We start from the raw sequence: 27,534 nt of genomic DNA on the forward strand, positions 1-27,534 counted from the left end.
GGGACACAGCACCAGGCTCAGGCCAGCCCTCTGCCCCTCACAGCTGATCCCAAGGAGCAGGCTCAGAAAGCAGTTTCAGACCACTGCCTGCAGATATATCAAAGGACTACATGTCATTCAAGGAAGCCACCTTGCACATTCAGTTTTGGTATCGTCGCATGAGAAGCCATGAAGGTGCCTCTCAATGTGCACTCAGGACACTTCCACTGCCATCCCAAAGGGAACACAAAGGACAGGCCTCTGCTTTCAGCACTGCTGAGCTCCTCAATGAAGTCTGCAATGAAGTCTCAGGAAGTAGTAGTTTTTTGGAGGTCCAGGGGCCTACCACTGCAAATCTAATACCTCATTAGTACTATGACGAACTTAAGTAACTTGCACACGCCTCTAAAGCAATGATCTTTCCCATTGGCTTTTGTGGGGTCATGGGGATTCAGGTAATTTTCATGGTATTATAAAGTTTTTTCCTTCCTGATATGATCTCCCCTAGGTGTTCTTCCCTTTCTTATCCTCTATTGGTCCTAAGTTACTGCATACAAGGTCCTTTTTTCCTGCATATAAAACCTTGTGTGCCCAGCCTCATTTTGTCTCCCTCCCTGGACCCTCTCCAGCACAAACCACACTGTTTGGAGTTCCACACAAACGCTCCTCTCTTGCCTCATCCATCATCCATTCAAGCAAGCCTGCTCCCAGCTCTGGGAGTGCACGTGTCTCACAGAGGCTGGCTGTGGACATGCCACAACAAGGGGTGCCCAAACAGGGACTATCTTTGAGAATTCCTGAGAGCGATTCCAGTGACGATTCGACTGTTCCACCGTCATAGGACAGAAGACGCCTCGGGTCAGCCAGCGCCCTGGAGTGAGACCTGAGTTTTATCAGGGCTTGCTGAAGGCGGCATTGGCACCCTCCAGAAGCAAGAGGGCCGACTCGATGGACAAAGCCCACGGGATATTTTGAAACACCTGCATCCACAGCCACCAGAGCAGTGAGCTGGGGTACAGCCACCAGCAGTGCAGGATCTTTGGGTCATCTTTTAGTCCTGTGGGTGGGCCACCCTTTACATCAGGGGCAGCTCTGGGTATCAAATTATCCAAAGATGAGAGGGACATATATGTTCGAGTTAGGGAGGTTCTCCTTTCAGAACGGAAGACTTTTACTAAGGGAAGTTGAAAGTCATTCGTTCATTGGCTGTTTACGGAGCTCCCAGACATTTCTGTTGATTCAGTTCGTCATGTAGCATTTTGGGACTGAGTTAGGGAAAGACTCTAATTTTAGAAAACTCAGGGAGTCATAAGAGTCGCAATATTTTCCACAATTTTTCACATGTTTTATGGAGGTTTCTCAAGGGTTCAAAGTTCAAATATTCAACCCAGACTTTCTGTTCTGCCCCCAGCATTCCTGAACCCACTGACACCATTAGGATGAGCGACAGAAACTGCTGTAAAGCACAGACAAGCCACCTGCTGTCTGACATCACCCCTCCTTCTCTACCCTCTGCCCACGTCTGTACTGATCACACCGGCCTGGATTCTACCCTAACCCATTCTCCAGTACCTCTCCTCACTGGATCCCCCTCAGATAGCTCACAAAATGGAGTCCCTCCTCTGGAGGGGGTTGTCAATGTCAAACTCCCTCCCACCCCCAGCTCTCTCTTCAAATCCTCCCCCTGTGTTGGGTCCCAGCTCTGTGTCAGGTACCACCCCTGCATTGGGATCCAGCACTTCCTTGCCTACTCCTGCTGCCCCACCCCCTCCAACTCAGCCCGTTGCGGATCCCACACTGTCGGAGCCAGAAGTGTGAGGGGCTGTAACGGGAAGGCCGCCATCTTGGCTACCAAATGCCCACAACATCGGGCCTGGCCAGTCACACCAAGGCCCCGCTCCTCTGCCAAAGACCAAGTTCCCTCTTCTGGAGAGGAGAGGGAAGGTTCATCCCACCTTCAGCATGAGCCTGAGGATTTTGGATGAGGATGCGGAAGCTGGCGGCTGAAGCGGGGGATTGGGAATTGGTAGCTAAAATACAAGCAACACCGGTGCAGTACCAGAGGGGGGCTAACCCCCGATGGGAAGCTGTCCCACATGGGAGATGAAAGATCTTTGTAAAGCAGTGAAAGACCATGGGAGGGGCTCACCATACTTTAATAATTTGTTAAATGGCATCTTCACTGCACATGTTATGGTGCCTCGCAATCTGCTCCATTTTATACACATCCTACTTTCTCCCACTGAAAGTATTCTGTGGGAAGGAATGGGGAAAAAACTAATAAAACAATTATTAAAGACTATACTAGGGAAGACAGGTGGACACACATAACATTTGTCCATCTAGCCAGTAAGGAAGATTTCAGTTAGCCTCATTCAATAGACCTTCCCTGAGCTCTGTTAGGAGAGATAAAAGTGCTGAAAAGACAGGTGTCATGCAGACACCCAATGGAACAACACCTACTCTAGATTTCACAGACATTCTCTAGGGACCTGTGGAATGCTTTCTAAAATTTATTGACCACCTTCCACAATCAATAGAGAAGAAAGGTGAACATCCAAAAGCCAAGAAGGTACTGCCTCCTAAACTTGCTGAAACAAATGCTAAACACACCTTTAAAGACATTTTACCTTCTCTACCCATCTACAGAAAGCCTACCATTGCACAAATGGTTGTGGCATGCACCATTAGGGCATCCTTATACTGTGATGCTAGCTGAGATAATGCTTCCTAACTCGGTGTAGTAGAGGTGCTAGTAGCCTCCCAGGTTATTCCCTGGCACACACATGAAGAAGGACCTTGCTTTAAATGTGGAGAGATGAGGCATTCTCAATAGAATTGTAAAAATAAAGGCTATTACCAGGGACCTTCTAGGTGTCACAGCCACTGTCCTCACTGCCCCCCTTGTCCACACGCTTTAAAACATCCGCAAAACCGGTGGCCTGTGGGAAACCCCACACAGACACAGAAAGGCCCCGCGCAATGACACCAAACGCAAGGCCGTTCTGCCCTACTCTCCCCAACATCGTGGAGAACCAGCACAGCGACCTTCTCAGACCCAGCGGAACAGCTCCATCGCTGCAGAAAACTCGACAGAAGACAGCTCTGCCCTGGAACCCAAAGACAGCTGGTAAGCGCCTTTTTAATTCCAATCCACAATATTTATGTTCACCATATTCCAAAAGGCAAATACAGGCGTGAAGGACGGCCCAAAGACATTTTGATTTAAACCAACACCAGGGAAGGGATGGAGATACTCACTATACTACCTGAGGTACTCGCCTTGATGTCTTTGCAGGAGATAACTGCCCAGGCTCTATGCTTAGACCCTCCACTTCTCATTCTAAAAGGAACAGTTACAGCCAGTGCCTACCTCCCACTCGACATGATCACCACACTAGCTGATCCAGTGGTGATGTGGGCACAGACAACAGGCAGAAATAGACCCATTCTAAAGTGCGCTTTGTCATGTAAAGGGAGAAAGAGATGTCTTTCACGACTATTAGATACAGGAGATGACATCACCATAATTTCCTGCTCTGATTGGTTAAAAGAAGGGCCCCTGGTTCCAGCTGCTGGGGTAATTTTAGCCATCGGGAGAGCCACTACCAGCTTCTGGAGTCACAGTAACATCTGCATGGAAGGTCCTGAGGGCACTGTTGCTACAGTAAGATCATTCATCACCCAGGCACCAATAACAATTTGAGAAGAAGACCTCTTGTCCCAATGGGGGACAGGGCTAGAGATCCTATCAATACCTCAGGATTTCTAGACGGGGCTACAGAGCAGCACGCCACCCTTCAGTCAACCTGTAAGATCAATGACCTCATATGTGTGGATCAGTGGCCCCTCTCAGGCAGAAAGTTAAAGGCCCTGCAGTCCCACCTGCAGGAGCAGCTGTCTGTGGGCCACATTGTACCATCTACTGGCCCCTGCAATGAACCTGTCATTATCATATGAAAGCCTGGCAAAGACAAGAGGGGGCAGCTACTGCAGGACCTCAGGAAAATCAATGAGGTCATTGATGACATGGGTGCCCTCCAGTCCAGCCTTCCCTCAGCCTCCATCATACCCCGAGACTGGTAGATACTTGTTATAAAAATAAATGACTGCTTTTTTGACTTCTCCTTGCAACCCAATGAAAGCCCCTTGTTTGCTTTTTCTGTCCCCAAATCGACAAGCACCTTTACAGAGGTACCAGTGGACTGTATAGCCTCAAGGGAATGAAGAAGCACCAAACTACTTGTCAATGCCTTGCTGCCCAAATTCTTTCGCAAAGCCGGACAACATGTCCTAATGCTATCATTTTTCATTACATGGACCATATATTAGTTTGTGCAGAAGCTCTGATCATTTTGGACTTTGCAGTACAGGATGTCATTACTGCGGTACAGCAGAAAGGTTTTGAGATTGCAACAGATAAAGTCCAAAAGACAGCCCCCTGGAAGTATCTCGGCCTAAAAAGCACAGAGAGAACCATCACAGGCTAAACACTGCACATCAAGGACAACCCAAAGACTCTGCATGAATTCCACCAGCTCTGTGGAAGCATCAGTTGGGTATGCTCACTGCTTGGAATCACCACAGAAGATCTCGTGCCACTGTTCCTGCTTCTCCTTAAAGGCAGAGAAGGACTCGATTCCCGTGATCACTGACACTGGAGGCAGAAGCAGCTGCACAAAAGGTATCCTGGATGATTCAAACTAAACAGGCACACAGACACTACCTGGTTTTCCTTTCTCCCTGGCAATCCTTGGTGTAAGTCCAAAATTCCATACATTATTGTTTCAGGGGGACTCAACTATCTCAGATCCCCACATACAAATTGAATGTGTCTTCAGAGCGCACCAATCTACTAAAATGATAACAACCCAACAGAAAGTTATTACACAACTAATCAGGAAAGCTAGAAAACATCAGTGCTCCCTTCCAGGAAGAGACCTTGTGAATATATACTTAGTTCTCACTCCAGAGCACCTCAATTGCCTACTTCAAACATCTGAACCACTGCAATATGCCTTAGACAGTCTTTAAACAGGCAAAGATCAGCCACAAATTCTACCATCAAACCATTTCTGTGCTGCACAGGATGTTCAAAATTACCCGAGACCCGGCAAGATCCATTGTAACCAACGGCCCAAATTGTCAGGAACGTGGCCTTGCTTCTGTCAGAGCTGGAATCAATCCAAGAGCACTAGAGAGTCTCCACATCTGGCAATCAGACATCACACAAGGCCCCTTTCGGCAGACTAAAATACATGCACGTCTCAAACAAAATTTTTTCCAGTGCGATTTTTGCCTCTGCCCATGCTGGTGAAAAATCAGAAGAGGCTATAAAACATTACTTTTTCATTTCTTCCTCCTAAGCAGTTCCACAGGAAATTAAAACTGATAGCGGTCCTGCATATACCTCACACTGATTCCAACAAGTTTCTGACCAGTAGGGAATAAAACATGTCACAGGCATACCGCACTCCACCACAGGACAGTCCATAGCCGAGAGGGCCCACTGATCCATCAAAAGGATCCTTGATCAATTGAGAGCGGTAGTCCAGATATTATCTTCCATTGAGAGACTGGCCAAGGCCTTTTATGTATTCAACTTTTTGAACAACCCATTTATGGAGACAACTCCCCCAGTCATCAGGAATTTTACTAATTCAACTGCAGCCCAATTAAAAGAACAGCCACCTGTGTTGATCAAAGATCCTGATTCTGAACAAATTTATGGGCACCTACCCATTAAATACTTGGGGAAGAGAAGATGCCCTTGTCTTTACAGCAACACTCCTAAGATCGATCTCAGCACAATACATTAAAACTCTTCCTGGGAATGGTGAGGCAAACACCAGAGCCACCATAGGAAGAACAGAATGGAAGCCTAAGAGGGACAGCAGCAGCCTGGAAAAGAAGAAGGAGAAGGAGAGAAGAAGATCTCCTAAGCAGCGTTGACCACACACACCAAGACCAAGCTAGCTCAGACACCACTAACCAGGATATATGAATTAACATATGTAAAAATTATATTTAAGCATTGATATATGATTCTTCTAATAAGCTGTGTTCACACCCTTGCCTTACAGAAGAGAAAGTTTAGTGGGAACACAACTTAAGTTTCATCTTCTAATCTCTTTATCTGTTTGCTTTTAGGCAACCCAAGCCTCAAGATACTAAATCAGCTAAAGTCAGAGGATGCTGCCATTGGTTGCTGCTGCAGCAGCAGGAATCTGGATGCTCCACCCTGAGCCGCATGCCTTCACCTGGGTGCTTCCACACACAAGCCACAATTTCTTGTCCATGGCCATGCCTGTCAGGCATTTGAAGGCAGGTGTTTTTTCTACCTGTTGTCAGATAGAGAGTCAGTTTACCAGGGCATCCAGCTGCTAAAAGATCAAGGAAACAAGATCCAGATAGAAGGCAACAACGACTGGTTCATTGGAATTTTCAAACACGGCGGGATGAAAGGCTGCTTTATATCTTTAGTTAAGACTGTTTTGTGGACACTGTTTATTGTATTCATTGTGTTGGTTATTTTATCCTATTTTACTAAATGCCTGCAAAAATCTAGGGCAGAAGCCTTCTTTATAGACAATAAAAGGCGGGAGATGTGAGGGCCCAGGGGCCTACCACTGGAACTGTAATACCTCAGGGCAAAGTGACCAAGGTAAAAGAGAGACACCGCCCTGAATGCAATGGTGTCGCCCATGGGCATTTAAAGGCTCATGGTGATGCAGCACGTTTTGCTGGCATCACCCAGTTCAACTGCTGTATTTTCCTTATAAGTACTCACTCGAGAATGTTCTACCCTCTATTCTATTGTTTTGGTCCTGGCTCACTGAAATGCTACCCTGATTTTCCCCCCCATTTTCTATCTGTGTGCCAAGTCCCATTTTGTCTCCCTTCCTGGACCCTCTTCAGTGCAATCCACAGTGTTTGGAGTTCCATACAAAGATCCCTCACTCGCCTCGTTCACCAGCACTTTAAGCAACTGTGCTCCCAGCTCTGGGAGTGCAGGTCCCTAGCAGAGGCTGGCTTTGGCCAGGCTGCAACACAGGAACTGAGTGCAACAGGGAACCTAGCCTCTAAGAAAACGCATGAATCCGGTTGCCCACCCAAACCAATGCCTTGCATGTCCTTCCATTTTCCTTATTCTCTCAGTTCTTATTCCACATTCTGCATTGTCTGTGACTGGGTACTTGGCTTCTCTATGTCCTGTCTGCAGGTCAGGCCACATGTGAGACCCTGCAGGAACTGCTTGACCCACAGGAAAGAGGGAGAGCACACTTTCTCAGGAACTGTAGTGACAGGACGCGGAGGAATGGGATCAAACTGCAAGAGTTGGAAGACATTTGATGATGGGAAGAAGTTCTTTACTCTCAGGGTGCTTGTCCCTGACACAGGGATCAGTGCAAAGAGGCTGTGGATGCCCCATTCCCAGCAACATCCAAGGCCAGGTGGGACAGGGGCCGCAGCAACCTGCTGTGCTGGGAGCTTGCTCAGCTTGGAACCAGATCATCTTCAGGGTCCCTTCCAAGCCAAAACATTCAAGGATTTCATCATTCTGCCATCCCCATCTCCCACTGCACAGTACCCATGAAACTTCAGTGACATCACAGTTCCCAGAGGGTTCCAGGTGGAATGTCCAGGACCTGGAAACGAGCACAGCAGACAATTCACTGGCTGCCAAGGGTCAGTTGCCACTTGCTCTGCGCTCTGACCCTCAGCGCTGAGGTGCTGCTGCTGCCTGGGCATTTCCTGCCGCCTGCTTTGGAGTGCCAATCCCAGCAGGATGTGCTCTGCTGTGCCAATGGAGGTACAGTGCCATGCCAGGCAGGGGGCACCCGGCTTGGGCAGGCTGCAGCCATGTGGGAATGGATGGTGTGGGACTGGAAGCCCACTGAGAGATTGTGCTGCCCCTTGCAGACTGACAGAGACACTGTGGAGGAGATGGAAGTGGACCTGGGCCAGCATGAGGAAGAAATGATGGAGGTGGACTCCTCCTCTACTTCCATGTCCTCCCCTGTTGAGGACATGGAAATAGACGAGGAGGACAACATCGAGGAGATGGAGGTGGATGCGGAGGATGACATCGAGGACATGGAAGTGGATGAGAACGAGGAGGAGCCCATGGTCCTTGGATAAAGATGGAGCCCCACAGGTAAGACAGGCAGATGCTTCCCACACCCTGCCCACACACACGCTGGGTCCCCTGACGCCAGGCTGGGGCTGGGCTGGATGGCCCCGCTCAGGGACACGGTGCCCGCAGGGGGCCTGGCTTGTGCTGCCACAAGCACCAGCCCCGGCCTGCCCTGCGCTTGCCTGGGGCCACGCCAGCCCTGCCAGCCCCGGCCCAGCCCCTGGGGCCCAGCTCCCAGCCCTGCTGGGCCCAGTGCTGCCAGCTGAGTCCAGCTCTGCTGCTTCCTTTCTTCCAGGGCTCATCCACATCATGGCGCAGATGCCACGCCTTTGTAAATACGTTTGAGAGTTTAGAAGTTTCCTGTAAATACGTTCCTTCCGTTTGAAGTTTTCTGTAAATATGTTTTGAAGATTGTTAGCCCCTCAGATCCCATGTAAATATGTTCTGTACATTGTTGTTCTTGTTGTTATAACAATTGTTATAACGACACATGTTCTGTAAATCCTAGATTTGCCAATCTTCGGGAAATAAATCCTTTTTCTTTTTGAAACCTGACTTTTCTTGGCCCTTCCTTTGGGCACAGGCAGCCTTTGCACACTTGTGGGTTCAACTTCTTCCACGTTCCCGGGGCTGGGGGTCCCTGCAGGTGCTGGCACGGCCACCCCGGGACTGGGGGTCCCTGTGCACAGGGGCTCCCACTGACACCACTCCTGGCACTGGGCACTGCTGCTCTTCCTGGCCTGCACCACAGCACTGTCCCCAAGAGCTCAGCTCTCACCAGCTCTCACACAGGGGGCTCTCCCAGCACTGGCCCCGGCAGCCATGCCACCAAAGCAGGCAGCAAACCTTCAGCCACCCTTCCTGCTGCAGCCACAGGCACTCCTGGGCCCAGAGCCGCCAGCAGGCCACAGCCATGCAAAATCCACCTGCACGCTCTCAAGGCCACCACAGCCTTGGCAATTGGGCCACCTGCATCTGGGCTGCTGCAGGGGCTGATTTGTAAGGCTTGCTGCCTCTATAGGCCCTGGGCTCTGCTTCCCAGCCTGCTCTGCACTGCCCTGAGCCCGCATTGTTCTAGAGACAAAAGCCAAGCTAGGGCATCCTCACCCTGCCCGCATTCCTGCTGCTGGCAGCAGCCACTGGGCCCTGGGCCCCACTCGGGTGACAGCTGCAGCGACAGGGCTGGCTGCGCTGGGCAGGGGGCACGGGGCTTTGGGCCCTGGCGCTGCTGCTGCTGGGGGCCAGGGCCCAACAGGGGCCCGAGCTCAGCCCCTGCCTGGGCAGCTGCCCCCAAAGCCCCACACTCCCTGAGCATCCCCATCACACCTGCCAGGGGGAAATCCTACAGGCTTCAGGAAAGAAATTCCCCATAGTGACGAAACCAAGGGGTCCAAGAGGAAAGTCAGCACCAGCTGATGTTTACAGCACCTTGACAATGGTGGCTGCAGGGCAGGTGAGATCTCCAGTGCCTCTGGCAGTGCCTGCTCTGCACCTGAGACTGTGGGGCGGCTCCCAGTGGGACACAGCACCGGGCTCAAGCCAGCCCTCAGCCCCTCACAGCTGATCCCAAGGAGCAGGCTCACAAAGCATTTCCAGACCACTTCCTGCAGATATTTCAAAGGACTAAATGTCATTCAAAGAAGCCACCTTGCACATTTAGTTTTGGTGTCGTGGCATGAGAAGCCATGAAGGTGCCTCTCAATGTGCACTCAGGGCACTTCCACTGCCATCCCAAAGGGAACGCAAAGGACAGGCCTCAGCTTTCAGCACTGCTCGACTCCTCACCCAGCAGTGAAATCTCAGGAAGATGTAGGAATTACGTGCACCAGGGCACCTGGCCTCAAATAACAGGCATAAATCCCTCAAGCCACTAAACCCAATGGCTTGCATGTCTGTACTTTTTTTTGTCCTTCTCTCATCCCTCATGTCACTTTCGCCAAAACCTGCCCTTTCACAAATGGTCAAGGAATGCACCATTAGGGCATCCATACACCATGATGCCAGCCTAGATAAGGCTACCAGTCAGGGTGTAGTAGAGGTGCTAATACCCTGTAAGTTTCTCACCCACAAACATATGAAAAGGGACCTTCCTTTATATGTGGAGAGATGGGGCATTGTTAACAGAATTTTAAAAGTATAGGCTATTACTGGAGACTTTCTAGGCGTCACAGCCAATGTCCTCACTGCCCCCCTCGTCCACACGCTTTCCAACACCAGCAAAACCGCTGGCCTGCAGGAAACCCCACACAGACACAGAAAGGCCCTGTGCGATGACACCAAACGCGAGGCCGTTCCGCCCCACACTCCCCAACATCGTGGAGAACCAGCACAGAGACCTTCTCAGATCCAGCAGGACAGCTCAATCACTGCAGAAAACTCGACAGAAGACAGCTCTGCCCTGGAACCTAAAGGCAGCTGGTAGGGGCCTTTTCAATTCCAATCCATTCAATTTATGTTCACCATATTCCAACAGGCAAATACAGGCGTGAAGGATGGCCCAGAGACATTTTGATTTAAACCAACACCAGGGAAGGGATGGAGACACTCACTGCATTACCTGAGGTGCTCACCTTGATGTCTTTGCAGGAGATAACTGTCCAGGCTCTATGCTTAGACCCTCCCCTTTTCATTCTAAAAGGAACAGTTACAGCCAGAGCCATCCTCCTACTGGACATGATCACCACACCAGTTGATCCAATGGTGATGTGGGCACAGACAACAGGCCCAAATAGACCCATTCTAAAGTGTGCTTTGTCATGTAAAGGGAGAAAAGATGTCTTTCAGGACTATTAGATACAGGAGCTGACATCACCATAATTTCCCGCTCTAATTGGCTAAATCAATGGCCCCTGGTTCCAGCTGCTGGCGTAATTATTAGCTACCAGGGGAGCCACTACCAGCTTCTGGAGTCAAGGTACCATCTGCAGGGAAGGTCCTTAGGGCACAGTTGCTACAGTAAGATCATTTGTCACCCGGGCAACAATAACACTTAGGGGAAGAGACCTCTTGTCACAATGAGGGACAAGGCTAGAGATCCTATCAACACCTCAGGATTTCTAGACAGGGCCACTGAGCAGCGCGCCACACTTTGGTCAACCTGGAAGACCAACGACCCCATATGGGTGGATCAGTGGCCCCTCTCAGGCAGAAAGTTAAAGGCCCTTAAGTCCCTTGTGCAGGAGAAGCTGTCTGTGGACCACATTGTACCATCTACTAGCCCCTGCAATGCACCTGTCATTATCATATGAAATCCTGGCAAGGACAAGAGGCGGCTCCGGCAGGACCTCAGGAAAATCAACGAGGTCATCGAGGACATGGGTGCCCTCCAGTCCAGCCTGCCCTCAGCCTCCATGATACCTCGAGATTGCCGATGTTGCACCATGACGTAGTTGTGGGTAGCAGTTTTTGGAATCCTCCTATTTTTCGGATGTCTTCTTTGCCATTTAGGCTGTGATTGATGGAGCCTGAGCATAGGAAGAGCATTGCTTTGAAGATTGCATGGGTTGAGATGTGAAGGAAGGCTAGTTCAGGGAGGTTTAGTCCAATTGTACCTATGATTACACTGTTTTTTGCAGGTGGTTGATATAGATCTTAATGACAACTTTTTTGACACCCCCATGCAGCCCAATGACACCCCCCTGGGTTGCCTTTTCCGTCACTAAATCGACAATCACCTTTACAGAGGTACCAGTGGACTGTATTTCCTCAAATAATGAAGAGTAGCCCAAATATTTGTCAATGACTTGAAGTCCGAATTCTCTCGCCCTAATGCTAATCGTTTTCCGTTATATGGACCAGTAAATGAACATCCTAATGCTATCATTTTTCATTACATGGACGACACAGTCGTTTGTGCAGAAGCTCAATTCATTTTGGATGTTGCAGTACAAGATGTCATCACTGCGATACAGGAGAAAGGTTTTGAGATTGCAGCAGATAAAATTCAAAGGACAGGCCCTTGGAAGTGTCTCGGCCTAAAAACTGCAGAGAGAACCATCACACCACAAACACTGCAAACCAAGGACAACCCAAAGACTCTGCCAGAACTCCACCAACTCTGTGGAAGCATCAGTTGGCTATGTTCACTGCTGGGATCCACCACAGAAGATCTCACGCCACCGTTCCTGCTGCTCCTTAATTCAGTGAAGGGCTCGATTCCCGCGATCACTGACACTGGAGGCCTAAGCAACTGTACAAAAGGTCTCCTGGGTGATTCAAACTAAACAGGCACACACATACCACCCTAATTTTCCTTTCTCCCTGGCCCTTGGTGTAAGTCCAAAATTCCATACATTATTGTTTCTGTGGGACTCAACTATCTCAGATGCCCTGAAAATAATTGATTGGGTTTTCAGATGACACCAACCTACTAAAATGATAACAACCCAACAGAAAGTTATTGCACAACTTATCAGGGAAGCTAGAAAGTGTCTGTGCCCCCTTGCAGGAACACACCTTGTGAATATATACTTACTTCTCACTCAAGAGCCCCTCAATTGCTTACTTCAAACATCTGAACCACTGCAATATGCCTTAGATAGATTTTGGACAGGCAAGGATCAGGCACCAATACTACCATCAAAACATTCCTGTGCTGCTCAGGATGCTAAAATTACCTGAGACTCGGCAAGATCCCTTGTAGCCACCTGCCCCAACTGTCAGGAACATGGCCTTGCTTCTGTCAGAGCTGCAGTCAATCCAAGAGCACTAGAGAGTCTCCACATCTGGCAATCAGACACCACACACCAAGCCCCTTCTGGAAGACTAAAGTACATCCACCTCTCAATCAAAATCTTTTCCACTGGGATTTTTACCTCTGCCCATGCTGGTGAAAAATCAAAGACGCTATAAAACGTTAATTTGAAGGTTTTTCCGCCTAAGCATATCCACAGGAACTTTAAACTGATAATGCTCTTGCTTATACCTTGCAATGATTCCAACAAGTTTCTGACCACTGGGGTATAAAATATGTCACAGGCATACCACACTCCACCACAGGACAGTCCAAAACCGAGAGGGCCCACTGATCCATCAAAAGAATCCTTGATCAACTGCAAGGGGGAGTCCAGATATTATCTCCCATTGAGACACTGGCCAAGGCCTTTTACGTATTCAACTTTTTGAACAACCCATTTATAGAGCCAACTCCCCCCATCATCAGGCAGTTTACTAATTCAGCTGCAGCCCAATTAAAAGAACAGCCACCTCTGTTGATCAAAGACCCTGAATCTAAACAAATTATCGGCACCTTCCCATTGATTACTTGGGAAAGAGAAGATGCCCTTGTCTCTACAGAAACACTCCTAAGATGGATCCCAGCAAAATACATTAAAACTCTTTCTGGGAACCGCGAGGCAAATACCAGAGCCACCATCAGAAGAACAGAATGGAAGCCTAAGAGAGACAGCAGCAGCCTGGAAAAGAAGAAGGAGAAGGACAGAAGAAGATCTCCTAAGCAGCATTGACCACACACACCAAGACCAAGATGGCTCAGACATCATTAACCAGGATATATGACTTAACATTTGTAAAAATTATATTTTAGCAATGATATATGGTTCTTTTAATAAGCTGTGTTCACACCCTTGCCTTACAGAAGAGAAAGTTTAGTGGGAACACAACTTAAGTTCCACCTTCTAATCTCTTCATCTGTTTACTTTAAGGACACCCAAGCCTCCAGATACTAAATTACCAGAGTCAGAGGATGCTGCCATTGGTTGCTGCTGCAGCAGGAATCTGGATGCTCCTCACTGAGCCACATGCCTTCACCTGGGTGCTTCCACAGACAAGCCACAATTTCTTGTCCATGGCCATGCCTGTCAGGCTTTTGAAGGCAGGTGTTTTTTCTACCTGCTGTCACATAGGGAGTCAGTTTACCAGGGCATCCAGCTGCTAAAAGATCAAGGAAACAAGATCCAGATAGAAGGCAACAACGACTGGTTCACTGGACTTTCCAAACAGAGGGGTTTGCGAGGCTGGCTTTCATCTTTAGTTAAGACTGTCGTGTGGGCTTTGTTTTTTGTATTCATTGTGTTGGTTATTTTATCCTTTTTTGCTAAATGCCTGCAAAACTCTATAGCAGAAGCCTTTTTTATAGATAACAAAAAGGGGAAATGTGAGGGCCCAGGGGCCTATCACTGGAGCTGTAATACGTCAGGGCAAAGTGACCAAGGTAAAAGAGAGACACCGCTCTGAATGCAATGGTGTCACCCATGGGCATTTGCAGGCTCTTGGCGTTTTATTGGCATCACCCAGTTGAACTGCTGTATTTTCCTTATATGTATTCCCCCTAGAATGTCCTCGCCTCTCCTGTACCGTTTCAGTCCTGGCTCCTACCACTGCTCCCCGGCTTTTCCCCCCAATTTTCCCTCTCAGTGCCAAGCCCCATTTTGTCTCCGTTCCTGGACCCTTTTCAGGGCAATCCACTGATGTTTTTGCAGTTCCACACAAAGATTCCTCAATCGCCTCGTTCACCAGCAGTTTAAGCAAGCGTCCTCCCAGCTCTGCATGTGCAGGTCACACACAGAGGTTGGCTGTGGGCAGGCTGCAACAGAGAACCTGAGCACACCAGGGAACCTGGCCTCTAATAAAAGGCACGAATCCTGCAACCCACCAAAGAAAAGACATGCATGTCTCTACTTTTTCCTCATCCTCTCAGTCCTCATGCCACGTTCCCCATTTTTTTTTACTGGGAATTTGGCTTCTCTCTCTCCTGCCTACAGGTCCAGCCACACGTATGACCCTGCAGGAACAGCCTGACCCACAGAGAAGTCGAGGAGCACACTTTGTCAGGAACTTTAGAGACAGGACAAGGAAAAATGGGGTCAAACTGCAAGAGGTGGAAGGGATTAGATAATGGGAAGAAGTTCTTTACTCTCAGGGGGCTTGTCCCTGACACAGGGACCAGTGCAGAGAGGCTGTGGATGCCCCATCCCCAGCAACACCAAAGGCCAGGTGGGACACGGGCCGCAGTAACCTGCTGTGCTGGGAGGTTGCTCAGCTTGGAACCATAGGATCTTCAGGGTCCCTTCCAAGCCAAACCATTCAAGGATTTGATCATTCTGCCATCCACATCTCCCACTGCACAGCGCCCCTGAAACTTCACTGACATCATAGCTCCCAGAGGGTTCCAGGTGGAACGTCCAGGACCTGGAAACGAGCACAGCAGACACTTCACCAGCTGCCAAGGGTCAGTTGCCGCTCGCCCTGCGCTCTGACCCTCAGCACAGAGGTGCTGCTGCTGCCTGGGCATTTCCTGCCGCCTGCTCTGGAGCAGCAATCCCAGCAGGATGTGCTCTGCTGTGCCCATGGAGGTACAGTGCCATGCCAGGCAGGGGGCACCCGGCTTGAGCAGGCTGCAGCCATGTGGGAATGGATGATGTGGGACTGGAAGCCCACTGGGAGATTGTGCTGCCTCTTGCAGACAGACAGAGACAGCGTGGAGGACATGGAAGTGGACCTGGGCCAGGATGAGGAAGAAATGATGGAGGTGGACTCCTCCTCTACTTCCATGTCCTCCCCTGTTGAGGACATGGAAATAGACGAGGAGGACAACATCGAGGAGATGGAGGTGGATGAGGAGGATGACATCGAGGACATGGAGGTGGATGAGAATGAGCAGGAGCCCATGGTCCTTGGAAGAAGATGGAGCCCCACAGGTAAGACAGGCAGATGCTTCCCACACTCTGCCCACACACACTCTGGGTCCCCTGACGCCAGGCTGGGGCTGGGCTGGATGGCCCCGCTCAGGGACACGGTGCCCGCAGGGGGCCTGGCTTGTGCTGCCACAAGCACCAGCCCCGGCCTGCCCTGTGCCTGCCTGGGGCCACGCCAGCCCTGCCAGCCCCGGCCCAGCCCCTGGGGCCCAGCTCCCAGCCCTGCTGGGCCCAGTGCTGCCAGCTGAGTCCAGCTCTGCTGCTTCCTTTCTTCCAGGGCTCATGCACATCATGGCACAGATGCCATGCCGTTGTAAATACGTTCCAAAGTTTTGAAGATTTCTGTAAATACGCTGATTACATAAGAAGTTTCCTGTAAATATGTTTTGAAGATTGTTAGCCCATCGGATCTCATGTAAATATGTTCTGTACATTGTTGTTGTTGTTGTTATAACGATTGTTATAATGAAACATGTTCTGTAAGTCCCCGATTTGTCAATCTGCGGCAAATAAATACTGTTTCTATTTAAAACCTGACCTTTCTTGGCCATTCCTTTGGGCAAAGGCAGCCTTTGCACACTTGTTGTTTCCACTTTTTCCATGTTCCCAGGGCTGCAGGTCCCTGGGGGCGCTGGCATGGCCACCCCGGGGCTGGGGGTCCCTGTGCACAGGGGCTCCCACTGACACCACTCCTGGCACTGGGCACTGCTGCTCTTCTTGGCCTGGGGCACAGCGCTGTCCCCAAGAGCTCAGCTCTCGCCAGCTCTCACACAGGGGGCTCTCACAGCACTGGCCCCTGCAGCCATGCCACCAAAGCAGCCAGCAAACCTTCAGCCACCCTTCCTGCTGCAGCCACAGGCACTCCTGGGCCCAGAGCCACCAGCAGGCCACAGCCATGCAAAATCCACCTGCACGCTCTCAAGGCCCCCACAGCCTTGGCAACTGGGCCACCTCCATCTGGGCTGCTGCAGGGACTGATCTTTAAGCCTTGCAGCCTCCAAAGGCCTTGGGCTCTGCTTCCCAGCCTGCTCTGCACTGCCCTGAGCCTGCTTTGTTCCAGAGACAAAAGCCAAGGAAGGGCATCCTCACCCTGCCCGCATTCCTGCTGCTGCCAGCGGCCACTGGCCCCTGGGCCCCACTCGGGTGACAGCTGCAGGGACAGGGCAGCCTGTGCTGGGCAGGGGGCACGGGGCTTTGGGCCCTGGGGCCACTGCTGCTGCTGCTGCTGCTGCTGCTGCTGCTGCTGGGGGCCATGGGCCCAACAGGGCCCCAAGCTCAGCCCCTGCCTGGGCAGCTGCCCCCAAAGCCCCACACTCCCTGAGCATCCCCATCACACCTGCCAGGGGGAAATCCCACGGGCTTCAGGAAAGAAATTCCCCATAGTGACTAAACCAAGGGGTCCAAGGGGAAAGTCAGCACCAGCTGATGTTTACAGCACCTTGACAATGGTGGCTGCAGGGCAGGTGAGATCTCCAGCGCCTCTGGCAGTGCCTGCTCTTCACGTGAGCCTGTGCGGCTGCTCCCACTGGGACACAGCACCGGGCTCAGGCCAGCCCTCAGCCCCTCACAGCTGATCCCAAGGAGCAGGCCAAGAAAGCATTTCCAGACCACTTCCTGTAGATATTTCAATGGACTACATGTCATTCAAGGAAGTCACTTTGCACATTTAGTTTTGGTGTTGTGGCACGAGAAGCCATGAAGGTGCCTCTCAATGTGCACTCAGGGCACTTCTACTGCCATCCCAAAGGGAACACAAAGGACAGGCTTCAGCTTTCTGCACTGCTGAGCTCCTGACCAAGCAAAGAAATCTATCTTTCTTTCTTTCTTTCTTTCTTTCTTTCTTTCTTTCTTTCTTTCTTTCTTTCTTTCTTTCTTTCTCTCTTTCTTTCTTTCTTTCTTTCTTTCTTTCTTTCTTTCTTTTTCTTTCTTTCTTTCTTTCTTTCTTTCTTTCTTTCTTTCTTTCTTTCTCTCTTTCTCTCTTTCTTTCTTTCTTTCTTTCTTTCTCTTTCTTTCTTTCTTTCTTTCTTTCTTTCTTTCTTTCTTTCTTTCTTTCTTTCTTTCTTTCTTTTTGTCTCTCTCTTTCTCTCTTTCTCTTTCTTCCCTTTCTTTCCTATCTTTTCTTTCTTTCCTTTCTTTTTCTTTCCCTTCTTCACTCAGCTATAGCCTTTTGCATTAGTTCGCTGTCTGACACTCAGTGCTCCTCCCAATTAAGTGCCACTGGAAAATGTCATTAATATGCTCTGTGTCACCTCCTCCTGATAGCTGGTGGAGAGGTTTCACAGCACCAGGCCTGGAAGCTCCCCCAGCAGCTGCCCCAGCCCCCCCAGCATTCCCCACCTCAGGCAGGGAGGAAGCTCAGACACCTGTGTGCACATCCCAAGTACAAACTCCTGTGACAAACTCCTCTTCCTGGGGAAGAAATGCTTTACAAATGCACTCCCTGGGCAGCTCCTCCTCCCACGGTACTGCTGGGGAGCCAGAGCTGCCTGCTGAGCGCAGCATCTCCTCAGAGCAGCAGTAGCCTGGGCACTGCCTCTCCACTGCTCAGGTAACCAGGGACAGCAGGGGCTCTGCAGGGGATGGGATGCAGGAGGAACCCCTGGGGTGATGCACCGTGCCCAGTGCCACGGTGCCACCTCTCCCAGGCGCTGCCCAGCTCGGGCTGGAGGAGCTGGGCTGCCTCTGCCTGCGAGTGACCAGCCCTGGTGCTGCCAGCCTGGTTTCATCGCTGTTCTGTCTGATCATTGCCCAGAGGTCTGACAAGGACAGAGATGTCCTTCTCTTCCTGGGATTGCAGAGGAAACCCTCAGAGAGGAGTTCTGTCCTTACAGCATGAGCAAACAATTGGCACTGCTGCTTCCTTCTGCCTCCCAGGACACCCATATGGAGCAACACAGGGGTTTAGATGGTGGATGCTGCTGCCTATTTCCCAATAAGCATCTCCTTGGAAAAGCTGCTTGGGTGAACATTCAGGAAGAGCAGCCAAGTCCACACACCAGACTCACCATGGCCAGTTCAGCCACGAGAGGCAGAAGGGCCTTTTGTATGATAAATTCCGGCAAAGGCTTATTCCAGCACGCCAAAGGGGAATCAGAGACAAAAGAGCTGGCCATGTGGTGTGCACAGGGTTAATTAGGAGTCAGTGGCCAATGGTCCAAAGGCACTGGGGTGGCACAAAGGGCAGGGCAAAGGGCACTGCCCTACAGGGGAGACGCACAGCCAGCCACCAGGGATACCACAGCCAATGAGGGAACAGGGAAAGGAGAAACTACCAGAGTTTGGGACATAAGGGGAAAGGAACTGGGGTGGTTCATAGTGTTGTGCAAGGCTCCATCGGGAAGTTTTCTCTTGCAGCCTAGGTGGAGACTCTATAGCATAATTTAGGGCAAGGCCCTGGGGATTGCCCTGAGGGATTCAAAGGATTCCACACCCAGACACACAGGGAGCAGGCAGGGCCTGATCCCCCAGCCACAGACCTTGCAGAGGCTCTTCCTAAAAGGCCTGAAGAGAATGAATTGTTGAGAGATTGAATGAAGAGTTCAAAGCACCTCAACAAAACCAAGGAAGTCTCATGTAAGAACTTCAGTCAGCTAGTTTATCTGACAAACCTTTCTGTGACATTCCAAGCTATGTTAATAAACATCCTGGAAATCGACCTGTCAGAATGGTGATGTCTAAGTATGACACCTTCTCCAACATCTGATTTTGTTCTGTGCTGCACTGGAGCAGGGACAGAAGCCATCTGAAATGCTTTCAAGCTTGCCAAGGGTGAATTTGTCCCCTGTCCAACATCCAGCACAGCTGCTGGCAGCAAAGGCATTCCTGGGAAAGCCCCAAAGCCACCCTGTTCTGGTACATCCCAACAGCAGGTGTGCTCCTGCCCAGGCTCCTCACAGGTCCCAAAGCAGCAGCACTGCTTTCTGCTTGAACCCCACTTGGACAGGGACAGGGAAAGAATTGTGGAACGGTTTGGTTGGAAGGGACCTTAAAGTTCATCCAGTTCCAGCCCTCCTGCCACAGTGAAGCCACCCCAAAAGGGCTGATCCCATTGCAGTTTCTCATTTAGCAAGAGACAAGTGACTCACTGGTGCTTGCTGTGCTGCTGCTCTCCCATGGCTGATGCCACAGAGCTCACTGGTGGACTCAGGGTGTTAAGGGCTGCTCACACCAGGATTACAGGGAGACAACCCCCACAGTAACCTTGGGAGAACTTTCTTGCACCCAGTGATTTTTAATGCCAACCTTGCTGTACTAACCACATCTTTAAGCACCATCCATCAGGCCTTCAGCTCAAACATTTGTTTGGCTGAAAAGGGTTTTAGAGCCACTCTTTCGTCACAGTGCTGAGAGGTCTTCTCTGTAATTTGTTCCACTCAGAAAATAGAATGAAAACGTTTTTAAAATGATGCCAGAATCCAATCCCTCCTCCTGTGATTCAATCCACAGCTAGCAGAGAACAAAGCCTCACAAGGAAGGGGCTCTCCACTAAGTAACCCTTGATTAGAGATGTGAAAGCACCATTCCATTTGGACACTGGGCTGGACAGCGCTCACAACTGGCCCTTTTCCCTGAGCCAGGGCTCTCCTGTGGCACTGGGATTTATGTTCTCCCAGCTGATCAGCCGGTGCTGAGTGCTCTGAACGCTGCTATTCAAACAGAGGCACCCTGTGGGGGAGGCTGGGCTGGGCTCTCTCCTCACACCGCCTGCCCAATTCACTTGGCTTCTCCTGCAGCTCCTGCAGCAAGGGGGAAGGAGGGGCACGTGAGCCCCTGGGACAAGCAGGCCATGGTTGGCAGTGCCAGAGCAGGTCCCTGTGACTGCCACCCACCCTCCATGGCAGCCAAGGTGATGATGATGATGATGGTGGCACACCAGGGGGCCCAGCCTCATGCCCAGAGCTGAGCCTCTGAACACACACCAAACCTCATCCCTCCCATGCAGGGGAGCCACAAGGACAGGAGGGGTGTCTGTCACACACAGGGCACAGCGTGGCCCTCCCATGAGGTGCCTGGGCCCCCTGGGAAGTCTGGAAGTGATGGAATTGAAGGTGGAAGCCAGCGAAGAGCCTGGGGAGGAGGGATCTCAGGGAAGGAGGGGTGACAGGAGGGCTCCAGGGGGAAATACAGGGCCTCTGATGGGGGCACTGCTGCAGCATCTGCTGATGTACCTGCTGCTGCTGCTGCTGCTGCTGCAGGAGGGAAATGCTTCCTGTGGCAAAGAGCTCATACAACAAGTGCTCCATTCTCCACCTCCCTGCTGGGAGGGCTGCTCTGCCTTCAGTGCAACAGCAGCAAACACACCAGGAAAAAATAACCACAGGGCAGGAAGAAGAAGGCGTGTCCTTTTGTAGAGTGGGCACAACCTGTTTTCACTTTGCCAGCAAAGCCTTCTCCCCAGCTTCAAGGCAGGCACTGCAGTGAGTTAGGGTGCAGCAGGAGTCATGTGCTCAGGATTTAATACCAGGCATTTGATTTATTTTTTCTTTTGATACTGGGCTTGAAGTCTGTGAACTGCAGCAGTTTAGAGAGTTTAATCCCACAAAGGTCCGAGCAGAAGAAACAGAGAGACCAAAGGTATCCAGCCACACTGATATTTCATCTCTCAAATGGCACACCAGGCTGCAGAGACACTGCAGTGACCTTTGTCTCACCATGTCCCCAAGTCAACATCCATGAGAAGCTTACTTACAAATGCCAGGTTTAATCCCTTTCCAACTCCCTACAATATTTATCCCCAAGCCAATGCTACAATCCATTCAATAATTGTCATTCCTCAGGTCTATTTGTTATTCCAGAAAGCCCATCTGGGATGCTGAAGGCTTGGCTACGTTCAGAGAAGATCAATACAGGATGTAGGCAGAGAAGAACAAGGCAGCTGACCGGGAGAATTGAGAACCTGACAAAAAGAACTGAGGATGATATTAATTTTGTGGGATTTTAGGCATTTAATACCTTTTGAGAGAGGCTTCTTTACTATGATGGAGGTTAGCACCTCCAGAACATCATCAACCATCATGTCTCCCACATGTGTCACTCTCAGCCTCTCCTCCTCTCTCAGTGACTCAGGAGAGGGCCACCAAAGAACCTGGCAATGTGGAGGCACAGAAAGGACACAATAGGGAGGGATAATCCATCAGGACCAACACCAGTGTGAGAATCAGGAGGTTTAAAACAGCCCTGGTTAATCTGTTGTTGGAAACAAGGAGTTAAAGGCTAAAAGGGCTCAACTTGAGAAGGGTAAAGGAGCTAAAAAGGAAACTATTTTCCAGGGGAGGGCTGAAGCTCAAGCAGGGAATTCATGACCAGGCCTCAGCACTCCATGTTCCTGTCCTCAGCTTCTGAGTCTGTAACTCAGCGCTGAAATTGCAAGGATGAGACACGCACAACACAAACTCCCTTCTCCCAGCTCCAGCTCCCAGTGGGAGCGTTTCAGGACACGCTGTGCCGCTGTCAGGGCGTGCAGCTGACTGCCTTGGATCCCCTCTGTGCTCGATGGGTGTCAGCTGCCTGCCCTCACCCAGGCCCCAGCCCTGTCCCAGCAGTGGTGCCCCCCAAGCCGGAGCATCCCGGGGCCGAGGGCTCCACAGGGCTTGGCCAGCACTGCCCAGGCCAGCCTGGAGGTGCTGCTCCCACCCCCTGGCTGCCAGACCAGCAGGATGGATGGGCAGAGCTGCCTGCCAGCCCTGCTGCCAAGGCAGAGCGAGAACAAATTTGGATAATAAAAGCTGGAATAAGGAGATGCCTTGGAGAGCATGCTGGAATAGCGCTTTGCGAAGCTTCAATTTAAAGCCTTGTTTCTACAGCTAACGCAGCCGTAAGGGACATTAGCCTAATTTCTGTCAAGAGAACTTGCCAACACTGCAGTATTTAAGATACACACTAAAGATGTGTTTTATCTCACAGATAGATCACAGGGAAAGGAAGGAGCTGTGCCACACTTGGTTCACAGGAAAATAAATTGACGTTCTCCCTGGGTCTAATTGGTGGATGCTGTTTTATAACACCACATGCACGAGCAGCCTCCCATTTTATCAGTGTGCAGCTGAGGTTGGTGCCAAATCCACTAGAAAGTGGGGTTAGATACAGGAACCCACAGGGACATGCTTCAAATGGGCACCCAAGGACACAGAGCTGGGCATTTTCCAGCCACGGAGTATCTGAAATATTGGGCAATGTCCTGAAGGGTCAGGTCCTTCTACTGATGGTGCTCACCAGCTGAGCCATAGTTGGTGGGGGGGCTTTCAGGGCCAAGGGGAGAAAGCTGGGGATAGAAGAAATAAACTGTCTTGGCTTCCTCAGGACCAGCAGCAGGAACTCACCTGGCCTGGTTCTTAGAGATGCTCCATTGTGAGTCAATAGAAAGCAAAGAAAAGAGACGCTGTACCCTGAAGCTTTAGGAGAAAAGTGTTGCAAGCTCCTGCTCCCATCATACTCCACTCTGAAGAACTAAAACATTCCCAGGAGTCCAAGTGTATTAAGGCTGGCATGGCTCCACAAGTCCCACATGCCAGCCTTGGAGCTGGGTTTGAGACATGCCCAAGATAATGCTGGTGCCACGGCACAAAGGCTTGTCCCAGACTTGCAGCTTCTGCAGTGGAAAGTTGAAAATGCCCTTTTATTTGCAGTTGTTACACAGAAATAACAGCCATGTAACCTTGTCCCAGCCTTGGAAAAGAAATCAGCTTGCAGAGGAAGCCTGAGGGAGCGTGACCCTGAGCTGCAGGCTCGAGGGCAGGAGGGTGGCTCTGCTCTGCCACGGACTCTGCCTTTGCAGAAGAACTAAATCACTACAACAGCCAGAAATGTCCCTCAGGAAGGAAATCCTCTCAAAGATAAATCAATAACTCAGTGTAATTTTAGCATGCAGCCAGGGGAATTTACATTGCCAGGAAGGCTGAGAGCTCTGCCACAGAGACAGAGGCACAACATCATCAAACAGCCCTGCAGCAGACCCTGCACAGAGCACGGGCTCTGGGTGCTCACTGCCAAGCCACGAGGCTGGGCTCTGCATTTTGGGACCCCACAGACCCAAATCACAGGGACAGCAGCAGGGATGTGGTCCAGCCAAACTCCCTTGGGACAAACCCACCTTTCCCTTTTCTCCTCTGCGGCAGCAAGGCTGCAATCATGGCAGTGCTGGCAAACACTCCAGATCCTGCAGGGTGAGACACACAAAGTTCAGCTAAACCAGGCTCAGGAGCAGAGGGGGAGTGCTCCAGCCACAGCCCCCATCCCTGGCCAGGGGTTCCCACCAGCCAAGCCACCCACGAAACAGCACAACAAGGATGTGCCGCAGCCCCCGGTGATTAATGAGACTGCAATTTACGTAATTATATTAATGCTAAGTACACTCGGAGCAGTAAGTTCAAGGGAAGTGATGACACTGTAGAAGAGCACAGTTCAACACTGAGCAGTAACTCCAGCAAAAAGGGGGGAGAAAAAAAAAGCCCCTAATTATTCAGTAGCTCTTCTCCCAGATTCTCAGGGTCAGCTTGGAGGAGAAGGTGGCCTGAATTATATTTTCGTTTCCAGAACATCAACAGAATTGCTAAGTGAGTTCCAGAGGCAAGGTCAGAGCCTGCCCATTGTTATGCATGCCAGCCCCATTCCCTCCCAAGCTCTGCCGTGTCCCTGCCAGCGCTGCCACCACCGAGCCCTGCCACCCTGGACACACAGGACCAGCTCCTGTGCCAGTGCTTGTCCTGGTCCCCAGCACGGACAGACTAACTGCAACAACCAATTCCTCAGAAGCCAGGTGTAGCCTCCATGTCTGAAGGCGCAGGAGCCTGTCCAGGATAAGCCTGAGGAGCAAACAGCCCAGTCCAGCCAGCAGAGGTTTGTGCACAGCCAGCCCTCTCCAGAGTGCCTGTTGGCACAGCCACAGCCCCTGGCAGATGTGGAGCCTGTGCCAGGGCATGCAGAGCTGGGAAGGACTGTGCCCACACACACACAGAGCTCTTCCCCTGTACACCCACCTGGAGCCACGGAAGCATTTTGGAGCACCCGTGCTGGCCACAGTCCTGTCACTCCTCACAGGTTCCTCTGGTGCCAACAAGCTCTCACACAGATTGTGCCATCAGTGCTGATGTGCTCCAAGAGCCTCAGTCTGCAAATCCAGCTTTACAGCAGTTACCAATGCACACTGGGCTTCTGCATTGCTTCATTGAGACTTGGACTTTTACAGGGGCCTGGAGTGCCAGGACACAGGGAATGGCTTCCACTGCCAGAGGGCAGGGATGGATGGGATATTGGGAATCAGGAATTGTTCCCTGTGAGGGTGGGCAGGCCCTGGCACAGGGTGCCCAGAGCAGCTGGGGCTGCCCCTGGATCCCTGGCAGTGCCCAAGGCCAGGCTGGACACTGGGGCTGGAGCAGCCTGGGACAGTGGGAGGTGACCCTGCCATGGCAGGGGATTGGAATTGGATGAGCTTCAAGGTTCCCTTCCAACCCAAACCATTCCGGGATCCAATGACTCTGAACCTCTGAAATGCTGAGGTCAGCCTGCAGAGCTGCCCCAAGGGCCAAGGTCAGTGCTGGAAGCTAAAGGTGCATCATGATCACCCCACACAAAGCCAGGATAATGACTTGTTTTGCTCCTACAACACACAACACGAAGCTGCCTGAAAAGCCAGGGCAGAAGAACTCTGCAAAGACAACACAAAAGAGGAGACCCCACAAGCCTCATGTGACCCCTGTGTCTGATTGAAAACCAAACCCAAATTAAATGAGCAGTCACAAGTTTGGTGTCTCAGGATTGCACTCAGAGCTCTCCTGGTGCCTTCCAAACTCAGCAGCCGCATCCAGCAACAGGGAACATGCAGAAGGCAACTCAGTGATGATTAGGAAGACACATATGAAGTTATCCATCACAGAACAACCTGTGTGCACCTAAATGTCCTGCAGTACAATCAGAAATCAATAGCAAGATGCAGAAACCCTCAACCACTCAGTAAAATATGAAGAACAATTGTAATATTGATTTTATAAGCACCTCTGTAAAGACAGTTGAGAAGAAGCCAGAGAAAGCAAAGCAAAATGCCTGAATTGAAACCTTTTTTTTTTTTTTTTCCCCTCAGAAAGACATTAATAATGGATTTTCAATGCAAGAAGAAAAAACTGAAACCCACACCAGATTCTCCTGGTAGTAACAGCTTTATGCAAAGCCCAGCTATTAATGAAACAGGGACATCCATCAATCAAGCACACAGAAAGTACATTGAGAGCTAAAAAAAGAGCATGCAAACATCTGCTTTTGGCAACTTAAATTTTGTCCTTAAGCATAAGGAACATAATAAATTAACAGGAGGTTGGGCTTGAACTTGTTTTCCTCCATCCTGGACCTAAATGCTGAGGATAAGGATGAAGGTACACAACATGCTGCTGCTGAGATTTGTCATGACAAAAAGTGGGCAAAAGGAGCTCAATTTCATTTGTGTTTTCATCTGAAAACACTGGTGCAAGAGGACACCAAGCAGGGGCGTAGCATCACTCTGTGTGCAGTTCAGGGAGCTCCTGTGAACCCTTTTCCACCTCCAGCATCCTCAGCACATCCAGGACTGCTGGAGTGGTCCCACAGCGGAGTGACAAATGTGCCAGTGTGCTCCAAGGCGCCCATGGCTCTCCCCTCGCCCAGCTGCTTCCCTGCTCCCTGTGGAGCTGTGGTGATTTTGGCAGCTCCTCAGTCCCTCAGTGTTCTCTTCAACCACCACATCACACCTGGGGTCCATCCACGCCGCCAAGCACTGCCTGGGGTGTCCCAGCAACCCCAGAAAAGCTGGATTGGCACCAGGGGAACAGCTGCAGAAAGCAGCTGGGGTGTCCCCACACCTCCAGTGTCTCCCCCCCCTTGTAAAACACAGCAGGTCAGAGCAAGTGCTGGAGATAATGAACACAATTTATGGATTCCAGCACAGGAGGCTGCAGGCATGGCTGCAACTAAGTCTTAATAAATTCTGAAGAGTGACACCATAAAATGGCATTATGGAAGGCTGTATTTATTGTCTCCCCATGCTTCCGTCTCCAAGGTGCCACATTACACTTAATAACAGTTTTCTCCCCAGCTGCCTATGTTGCAAACCCTGACAAGCTAATGGTCGGGCCAGCCCTCCCCAAACACACACATCTCACCCAGTACACAGCTTCCATGGCAGGAACAGGCAAAAAGGATTAAACCAGTGCTGCCCAGCTGCTGCCCAGCCTGTCCCCTCGGTGCTGGCTCTGCAGAGCTCCCTGCCACGCAGCAGGACAGGAGTTCTGCCCCTGGAAGTGATGCAGAGGAGGAGCAGCTGCTGTGGGGTGGTACCTGCATGCCCAGTGTCCTGCTGGGACAGGAGCATCCCTGCCCTGCCCTGCTGGGAACACCAAGGCCCTGCCAGCAGAGCAGCCCCACCTGAAACTACTGCCTGCTGTCACAGCAAGCTCCGGGCATGGCACCAGCACAGCCCTGGGGGGAACCACAGGGAACCAGGGATCCTTATGAAGAACCAGAGATCCTCATGGAAGACCATGGAGAGCCAGAGATCCTCATGGAAGACCATGGAGAACCAGAGATCCTCAAGGAGAACCACGGAGAACCAGAGATCCTCAAGGAAGACCATGGAGAACCAGAGGACCCCTGGCTCCTGGTGCCAGAAGGGCAGGAAACCTCCCCATTCAGCATTCCCACCTCCCCTACCACTGCAGTGTGCACTTCCATGGTTCCATATTTAGTTTTTGGGCCATGCATACAGTTTTTCTGGAGCATAATCTCCACTGAGTTTCTTGT

General features: G+C 50.8%; 1 pseudogene; it reads right to left on the minus strand.

Annotated features, from left to right (window-relative positions):
* LOC128946070 (nucleotide exchange factor SIL1-like) overlaps positions 1–27,534 on the minus strand; it is a 216,388-nt pseudogene that overhangs the window by 167,672 nt on the left and 21,182 nt on the right.

Source organism: Melozone crissalis, unplaced genomic scaffold (assembly GCF_028551555.1).
Source record: "Melozone crissalis strain CALT ecotype California unplaced genomic scaffold, PUWL_Pcris_2 ptg000073l_1, whole genome shotgun sequence".
Lineage (NCBI taxonomy): Eukaryota > Metazoa > Chordata > Aves > Passeriformes > Passerellidae > Melozone > Melozone crissalis.